General features: G+C 35.2%; 1 long non-coding RNA gene across 1 annotated transcript; it reads left to right on the top strand.

Annotated features, from left to right (window-relative positions):
* The first annotated feature begins 4103 nt into the window (after positions 1–4103).
* On the top strand, positions 4104–8381 carry LOC110443486. The gene is made up of 3 exons (XR_002462119.1): positions 4104–4289; positions 7454–7599; positions 7993–8381. It is a non-coding gene; the product is annotated as an uncharacterized LOC110443486 (long non-coding RNA).
* Positions 8382–10775: the final 2394 nt, after the last annotated feature.

Here is a 10775-nt window from a genome sequence, read left to right as displayed (position 1 = left end):
TGCTTCGAATGGTATCATTTATAGTTCCACCTCACTACATCACAGTAGGGGATCGGGAAAAGAATACACCTGCTAATACCCACTGCATGTATCGTAGGAACTAGTGTGGGAACCTCCCGGCAAAATTGAGGATATGCTTTGGTGTCCTCTATTTGGTGACACAAAAGCGACCACAATAAATCTGCTGCACCCATTGCAATATTTGGGATCTTTATCTTTCATTCTACGTCTAACTACCTTTTATTTCCTAGCGCCTTGATTGGCAACACCTCACTTTCGGCCTTAATGTTGAGCGTTCGCCTGGGTGAGGAAAGCAATGGGTTCTGTCCATAGACCGGGACATACCGAAGTCCTTAAAAAATGGTACTTGTTATTCCCTGCTTAACGTTCAGCATTTAGGGAAATGGGAACAATTGGTTCACCCGTTCGCAGTATAATGTGACCGGGCGGAATGCTTTGTTGGGTGCCTTAGGTATGGTATTTCGGTGAGATATCACTATCAAGTTGGCATTAGATCAGTGCTATCACAAGGAGGCAAACACAACAGCATAGCCTGTCTCGTGCATACACACACGCAAGTACGCAACACTACACACATGGAGGCACGTCCTTAAATGACCTTAGCTGTTCATAGAACGTTAAACCAAATTAAAACAAACAAAACCAATCACTACAGCACAGATACCACATCATCCAGCCCAGACCATTTTATACTCGAACTGGGTTGTTAAAGTTGTGTGGGCAGGAGAAAAACACTGCCTTTGAATTTTCCATGCGTACGACAACTTCGGGGACCGGCGTGTGAACCCTTCGACCAATCCGCCCATGAATAATAAGTCGAGGGTCTTATATCCCGCGTCGAGGGTCTTATATCCCGCTTTATCACAACTTATTTCGTAGGTCGTCTCAAAGTGGTTCACAAATTACCATATAGGGCCTGTTCAAACTCCCTGGGGGAGCATTCAGCCGGTGCTGACATTTCGGCGCTCACAACTAGCATGCAACAGTTCAAGCATTGCCCAACCACGTACTCAGTTACAGCTGAGTAGACTTGAACAAGTAGAGTGAAGTATCTTGCTCAAAGATACAACACAGTGCCGTGCCGTGACTTAAATTTGCAACCCTTCGGTCATGAGCCCATCGTCCTACCTCTAGACTACCGTGCCAACTAAAGATAAACTAATCATTGTGAATTTGGTGACCTGTTTCTCCCAAAAACGCTCGTATTTTATCTGAAAAACAGTTTTCCCTTGAAAAATACATTGTGTGTGATTCCGATGGTTTAAAAGTTGCTTTGGAACAAGACGTCACAATGGAAAATAACGTCGAAAAGCATTGTAACGAGACGTCATAATCAAAGATTGACCAATGAAATCACGCTTAGGATTAGTGGGTAACCAAAACTGTTTACCAGCTCCTAGCAGGTTTATGCAATAAGTCATTAGTGAAGAAATCTACATCGGTTGTGGGCGATTAAAATCGAATGAAAAGTTTGTATATTCTACCATTTGGGTATATTTAATTTCAAATTTCTGTTTTTCTTGCTTTCAATATATTCTCATGAAAACCGATTGATATTTTATTTTACCACTATATATTCCAAGACAACAGCAATTGTTCAATAAAAAAGTATCCAATAATATGTATTAAAAATATGAAAATATTTTAAAATATTTACAACACTTATACAACCTATACTACTCATTTTTGAGATATGATGGAATCACGCAGGGGTCTTATGACAGCGAAAGTGGAAACTGGAGTACCCGGATATGGGGTGACCCCAAATTTAAGTGTTTCCAGCTCCGCATACGGCATATTGTCTTGTGATAGTGACAAAATAAGACATACTAACATAGCATTCAGTGCAATCGATTATATATAAAAACCATATCGCGTCGACACATATAGGTCTGTAAAATGCCTTAGGTGAAGATTGAAACATCTTTGTTTGAGAAGCCTGGAATTGTAACTTATACTTAAAGCAGGCGCTAGAGTAACGACACGAATCTACCACGTAACATGTACAAAATATTTGCATTCATGTGTACTCATTCATTCACCTGGATACAAAATTGAATGATAGATTAAAATCTAATGTCTTCATATATATATTTATCAAGATTGAAGATCATGACTCTCTTAGTCTAATGCATGTAGATATAAAGCATTGCTGGTTAAAGATAAAAATGTGCTTAGTAAATTCTCTAATACCTCAGTAGATTTGTAAAGGGAATTTAAACCATTACATCAATAACGCTGTCTCCCTGTGTTGTAAATGGCTGTCTTGTCGATATGAACGTCCCGGGGCTGTAACGAGAAATTGAAGTATGTCGTGTACTTTCAGAGTTATATAGGGCCTAGGATCTTCCATATCAGTTATACATTAACATAGCCTCGCCACAGGGAACGACTGATGGAAGTGGTGACTTGTTAACTCTACCGATATTCTTAATATCACATAATCTTTATATTTCTATGCATAAATATGACACAGTTTATTTCGTATTTATGCTTTTTAATATCAAAGCGATTAATTATGCAAAATATGCATGGTCACTTCGATATCTGTTTGAAGATAAAACATATAACTTATAAACTGACAATGATTTATAACGGGTTTCCATATATTGCATCAAGAACGAAATGAGTTCAAACATGCAATATCCGTTTAAATGTATTCTAGATACTTGACTTTAAAACTAACATAAAACGACATTCGTGTCACCCATCATGTAACTCTGGCACGAAATACATCACAGGATTCACGGTGAGCAGTTCTAACAAACCATTTGATTTACACTAAAGAATGGAATGTGGTCTTACCTACATCTTATACAGTAACAGAAAGTGCATTTAAAAGCAATGTTCATTTCACAAGTCGTGGACTGAAACGTTTTAAATATTAAAACCGTATCTGTATATATTAAACATGTAATATCGTCTTTGGTCGTTTGTTCATATTATATTTATACAAATGTATATACATATATATATTTATACGTGTTTTGTTATTGCTATGATTTCTTTTCTTAAATAAAATATGTTAACGTTGCTTTTGTTTTCCGCATTCTTGTTTAATTCTGACATACATTACATGTAACGTTTTGCATTTCAATCACACTGACTCGACATACACGTTTATCAAACTAGTCTGACTGACGGGCTGGATTTTGATTACAATTCAGTGCAAAGCGAAGTCATACAAACTTGTAAAGTGTCAATGTTAAGTTAAATATCCAAGGAAATCAGAGTCTTCTATCGATAAATCAGATGTCAGTTTCGGAAAAAAAATCAGAAAAGAGATGATTCGAGTTTAATTTTAAAGTACTCGCAAAATCCTGGATTGGTTTCTAGTGTTTCATTTGTTAACGATGGTGTAAAAATATCTAGAACTGTAAGCTAAAGTCTAACTCATACCCCCGCTCCTATACAAACCAGAACTTTAAGCTTAAGGCTTACTAAGGCGAAGCGAATAGTCTCTCACCAGTAACAAGTATTTCGCACAAAGCTTCCAAAGGGGCATAACTCCATCAAAAAGGGTCCTAATCCCAAATTAAAATGCCGGTGCACAATTACATAAGATACTGATCATTCACCGTTACTGCGGACGACAGACAGACAGACAGATTGATTCCAAAATACCCACCCTAGCTTCGTTGCGGGGGTATAAAAAGGGGGGAAAATCATTAAAAGATTGTTTGAAAGTAATATACCGCTTCACACTTATGTTTCATTCTATGGAAACGTCGGTATCGTTATATTGATACCTATATTGGTACTTTTAAGTGTATCAGAAAGTGCTCGAATAGATACATTAATATATATGTACAATATTTAACTATTGATGTTATCGAATTGATATTTACTCCGAGACACTTTCACTTCACTTAAACATCGAAGTTGTATATAAATAAGATGGCATGAATTGACATATTGCAGGTTTTGATAAGATATTCAAGTCCTTAATAGGTCCGACCACAACGCTCTGAATTTTCAATGAGGCAATTTCACTGTTTAATGTTTTATACATGACCTCTGATAGCTGTTATTACATGGACGGATAGCGGATATCCTTGTATGTATCGACAGCACTACACAAATAGCATTTACCTGGATGATATAGCGGTGTATATGTGAACAACAACAAGGACACATCACCAGCCGGCGTACGACGCGATACGGCCGCGTATTGTTAGTGACATGATGGCTTGAAATTTGATCCATGAAAGGGACAATGTACAATGTAACATTGTACACAATACTCGTCATTTCCTTTCTCACCAAAGGTAAGCTCTGTTGTTAGGTTTTTTATTTTAGAAAGGGTGCATTACTCATCGAACATCTTTCCTGCGATTGCTTGAATACGAACACTATTACATATATACTAGCAATGATACATAAAGGTTGGGTATATATCACAGTATAATGAACGCTATAAGTTCAAACAAATATGCAATATTCGGTTAAATTGTTTACTGGGCACTTTACTTTAAACTAATATAAAACGGCATTCGTGTTATCCGTAACGTTCTTTGACACTTAAAGCATTGAAGAAGATATTCATTTCTGATTAATATATAGTGTAACAATAACATTTATTGCAACACTCACCAGAGAAAACATACTGGAAGGCAACAATAAATTTAATTTCAGTGTAAATGTGATTTGTATCAAATGCCACCAACAAATCCAAAAGATTAAAATATATGTTTTTGAGATGGTCTTGTGATGCAGTAGATTACACACTTGAACAACGATTACTGATTGGACAGGTAAGGGTATTGGGTAACATGCCAGGTACGTTAGGACGCTGTAAACATTCATATGACCCTAGTTGTTGTGATGTTAAACCCCTCACAAAGATTCTCCGATAAAATGTTGATAGTATAGGCTCGAAAATACACATTTGCCTCTCTGATTCTTCAACTTTTTTTGGCCCCTAGTATCACTGATGAGATCTAGAGGTATCTTTTACCAAATTTCAAAGGTGCAATAATTATTATATGTGTAATGTTTATCCTTTTTCATACAAAGCAAATTAAAGTCAAACGTAATATTTTTAATATGAATAGACCAGGAGTGTTAAAGAATCAGCAATACCGAATGTAGAACGGATTTAGCGTGCCGGGCAGTTCGATACTTGTCAGGCGGATGAAGATCAAGGCAACATTTATAACTAGCTGTATCGCATATACAAACCGGACTGTATATTAGAAAACAAATACTTATGAGCGTTTCTCTTAATCAACGTGTACTGCATGTTAATGGTCTTTGTATTTAACTGTTCTATACTGAGGTGATTCAAGTATATTTGAACGTATTTAGATATCTTCAGACTTTATATATATGTGCATTGACCTATTACGTTTTTAACATACTTGTATATCGACATTATATTTTCCCCATGGAAAGTCATTTCATATGTGCTTTACTCCAGTATCTGATGGACATTCAAATTACTGAACATATATTTTTCTATGTGAGAAATAAACATAATAATAACATGATTTATATCTTTCATAAAACATCAACTTGTCTAAATAAATAAAGTTCTCCTATATATTTCGAGATTAATGATATCCACATTAAAAGGATCGTATGTTCCCAGTGGTAATTATCGTACCAGCCACTCATAAAATATTAATCTTAATATAACTCTATGGACTAATTACAGAGATCATGCACTATTGATCAGATAATTGAGATATCTATTTTTTATTTTCGACTCATCACTTTGACGAACCTGTTTAAAAGCAAACTACTGCCGACATTGTACGTCGTTAATATAACTATAGCACTAAGGTTAACGTTTATTACACACGACACCGAAGTAAAACTATAGTATTATCTCGTCAATGATTGGGTTCGTTGACATTGCTATATGGGTAAAAGCAGGTTTCTGACGCTGGACCCTTTTCAGAAAGTAATGGTGACAAACGTGCTGTGGCCAAGTTTTATAATTTGATTATTATGTTTATCTTTATCAAAATCAAATCTGTTTGATTTCCTCATTCTTACTTTGATGGGAGTATCAGTAAAGCTCATACATGTAAGTGTTTCCATTTCATCTATTCTATATCTTTCTTTTATTTTTAACTCAGCAAATATTTTCTGTAACAACAATTTCAACATTGGTGATATTATTGTCTTGAATTCCAACATGTTGCCTTATTTCTCGTCAAGAAATGTGTCAACACCAACGTTTTCAGTTATATGCAACAACATATGTAATATGTAATATGTAACATATGTAATACACTTATTAGTGCACCACTGTGTATCACAGCCAATGGAATTAGTCAAAAAAGTATTCCAACAAAACGTGAATAAAAGGTTTTAGTTACGGAGAAAGAGATATTTATGTTTTGTTTTTGTATTTTTTAACGGGCCATCGACAATGTGAGTAATTAAGGGCCAGCAATACTGTAAAAAGAGGCATTCACGAAAATAAACACATCAAACCAAAACTTAACTTAATAGCTTCAAATATGTAAAGGATTAAAGAAGTACATCAATATCGACCAAATTGGCTGCACAATATATCATATTTTATTGTAAAAATCAAGAATGTAAATAGTCATATATCCATTGCACAGAAACTGTATCGAATAATCTTTTCATAGACGGTACATCATAAACTCTGTCACGTATTTGTTTGAAATCAGCGCATTCAATCAAAGAGTGTTTGACTTTAAATGGTTGATCGCTTGCATGACAATAAGGCTTGCCTTCATTACGCAAAATGTAGTCATGTGTGATGTAGGTATGGCCTATGCGCCGTCGCGAGAGGACAGATACCCAGGAGTTTCCAATTAGCAACGAATTATATTCAAGTGTTTATAGACGTATTGTCCTAGAACTTCATATAGTGAATATTTATTACTAAAGTATAATAATAAGTTTATCAATTGATATTTAACAAAAAAGAAATTACAGCAAATTCATAATATTACAAGAAATAACATAAATGGCAGGTACAGATACTGATCCAGAATCTCATAAATTGATAGCTGACTACTGTTGAATAACTAGTCGTATTGTTTTTAACTCATTAACTCAAATGCGATAATCACTAACAGTGTCTTCAAACATTGCACATACAAGAGCAACATAGCATAGAAAATGAGATTTGGCAACAATTAGCACATTAAAAACACATTGATGATATCGTCGGTTTTGTAAATTAGATCTTGATATTAATTGAAAACAAAACAACATCAGTTTATTTTGATTTAAACAAAAGGAACGTTTCAGTATCTTATTATACTTTGATACTTGTAGCTCTTGCATGAATTGAGATTCATACTAATACAAAACAATCAAAATATGTCCAATGTCTGTCGATAAACTCACGTGATCTGACACGTGCGTACTTTCCCGTCGTGAATGATAAAATAGATTACTGATTTCTTTACTTCTCATTCAATAATTGCTGTTTGTCATTTACCAGGAGGACGAGCTACCGAGTGTTACTCGTGTGAGTATGGAATCCGACAATTCGACTGTCTGCAGCTACCTACCCTGACATGTGCAGAAGGGGAGGTGTGTTACACTGAAGTTCAGAGACGGGTTCTGGAGGGCAAAAGATATTATAAAGTAATAATTAATGTGTATAAGACATATACAACTTAACATGATCGCATATCCATCATTTACACTTCTGTAAAAATGTCAAACCTCTATGAAACGCAATAAATATTTTCCCCATTATTATCATTTGTCATATAAAAAGCGACACAGTGCGTTTCCTTAAGTCATTTTATAATAATGATTTGACAGTCTTGAACATCAACTACCACATTGCAGTACTTGCCTTTGTTTTGGTATTTTTCGATGATTAGTATATATCATAAACAATAGTCTTATAAGTCTCAGCGTGTCACGATGAAGTCCATAGTATCCATGCAGTAACGTTCAAAATATAATTAGCTAAATAGCGGGTCATTTTGACGATACCACTAATACTGTTGGACCATGTTTTAATTACAGGGTTGCATGGACAGAAACAGGTGCTACAACAAAATGAGTTTGAACGAAGACGTCTTCTGCGACACTGTCTCTAATTACTGTACCTATTGTTGTGAAGGTGATATCTGCAATGCATACAACACTGCCGCTGGAGGGCGCTTAATGACGTCTACTTGGTATATCTGCGCATTTATTTTGTTTCTGAGGCTGACTAAAATGTATTAACTATCAGCAGGTGTCATTAAATATGTGTCGTATGCTTAAAATTCATCACATTGTAACATATTTTATTCGTGCTTATATTATCAATATGTACTTGTGAAGACTATGTACATGTTTAGATAAACATAACAGTAGGTATCCTTCCATTTTCCGACAAGTTGTGTATATCTTGGGAAATAAAACATTTTATTCACTCAAATGAGTTCTCCTCATTTTCATTTACTTTTTTTCATCGGTAAGATTAGCAAACATATTTATAATCGTGTCATATAAAAACCCGAAGAAATGTATTGGAGAAATAATGGAACTCAGGGGTTACCTCTGCCGAAGAATACACACCTTTTTCAAATAGATCTTAACAAAATAGTACTTTATCAATTTGAAAATTCAATTGTTACAGTAACATCGTATTGAAATGGGGGGTTTTCCACATACATACACCAATTCTTTTTTAATCGAAAAAAAAATGTGTACATGTACTACTCATCTCCGTGAATTAAAGTTTACATCTTGAATAGGAATACTTTATGGTATAGTTGTCATCAAATTGTTTATCGTTTGATATATGTTGATTTCTAATATTTAGATTTACTATGTTTATTTTTCAGAATATTACAATTTTACCAGATTCAAACTGTAAAATAAGGGTAGATGTAACAAAAAATCATAAGAAATACATCAGAATTGAAGGATATGCTCCTGAGAATTTCAATCAATCAGTTAACCGATCAGATGCGGTGTCTTAACGGTCCCTCTATTCGATGACATAAAGAACATTTCTAATTATGTAGGATATCCGAAGCTAGTCATTTTCTATGACCTAATTTGTATATATTTGCAAACAGGTCATCACTCTTTTTCATTTGGTAAATGAACACTTCCTAACAAGAAATCAACATCGAAAAATAAATACATGAAATGCTAATTTGCAGGAAAAGTTATGATTATTAGTATTTTCCTATTGGAATACTTGAGCCTATATCTTATTTTATTGAGGAGAGTTAAACTCACGTTAGAAGAACATTGCCCCGGCATTCCGATGGCATGCCTATAAGACAGGTGAACACATCGGACGAATCATCTATAACGGTACTAATACAGCTCAATTCGAAACGGTAAGGAGTGCTTTCCCTGATAGTGCACCTGCTCTAATACTTCAGGCTCCAGAACATTTACGTGATCTATATCAACGATCTATCGATGGTCTTAACAAGAAACAGGAGGCGGACGTGGCAAACATGGTGTGTGAATACGGCAGCCTGTTCTCCAAAACAGACAGAGACGGGAAGGACCGATGTTGTAAAGTATTCCATGGACGCTGGCGATGCAAGACCGACTCAGCAACCAGCACGACGTCTTCCTTTCCATTCACTGCTGGACGCCGATAAGCAAGTTGATGACATGCTGGAACGAGGAATCATTAAAAAGGTCCACTAGCACCTGGGCATCTGGGGTTGTACTTGTCAAGAAGAAGGACGAAAACGAAAGCAGCATCTTTCCATTCGTATACATAGGTGAAAGCTATGCTTAATGCAATTTAAGCATACTATTTATGTAAGCTGATCTAGATATTTCTGCAGTTGTTTAATTATTTGTATTATCTTATTTACTGAATGTCTGGGATCCCAATATGGTAGTTTACTAATGCAAAGACTTTGTAATGTATCGAAACGATCATGGTATACAAAGGATGTCCGCAGAAAGATAATTCAAGTAAAATTGGGTCAAAGACGCAAAACTATTAACAAAACCAGGGTTTAAAATGTGTCATCACACATAGTGTATTGATATTTCCTGTAATATGTCAGTTTCTTTTAACTTGTAATTAGAGGTTTTAATTTTAAATGGTAATTTCAATTGTTTGGGGCGTAGTGTAATGATATTTGCTGTAGTTAAAAATGCGTGCCAGTATCCTTCAACTGGTTGATGTAGCCTGCTGAATAAAACAAAACAACACATAAAGTACGTTGAAATGAACAAACATACATAAAACTACAGATTTAATTTAATTATGATGCAAATGTTTGTGATTCCAATGAAATATATCGAGTCTGACTTTAATTTGCTTGCCTTTGTTTAAGCCAATATGTTAAGAAATAAACGCCAAAACTCACTTGATTAGGATGGACTCCCCCTCCCAACAGTAGTATAACAATGTCGGTATGGCCATTATACGCTGCTCTTCGTAAATCAGTGGACTGTGGTAAAATATAGTACTTTAATATATGAGCTTAAATATACATCATTATTACATCAACAACATCCATTTCTTTGGTAATATATTTTAGCTATTAATTATGACGAGTTCGATATTTATCAAATAACTGCTCAGGAAAATCCTCATTCATAGTCCCCAATAGTCTCTTTCACATTAGCTCCGGTCCTACTTTCTCGACATTCGCATAACCACGTTCCTGGTAACAGGACGCAAGAAATGGTACGATCTTGTGGTTCAACAGAGCTGATGCTCGTGGCAAGGAGCAGGAAATGAGTTTTTTTCGTTTTCCCGTAGACAAGAAAAAACGGTTAGCATGGATAAAGGCTGTAAACCATGACACGTGGACTCCAGCGAATGCTATCTA

This window comes from Mizuhopecten yessoensis, unplaced genomic scaffold (assembly GCF_002113885.1).
Source record: "Mizuhopecten yessoensis strain PY_sf001 unplaced genomic scaffold, ASM211388v2 scaffold716347, whole genome shotgun sequence".
NCBI classification, from domain to species: Eukaryota; Metazoa; Mollusca; class Bivalvia; order Pectinida; family Pectinidae; genus Mizuhopecten; species Mizuhopecten yessoensis.
This window is presented reverse-complemented; position numbering and strand designations above follow the sequence as displayed.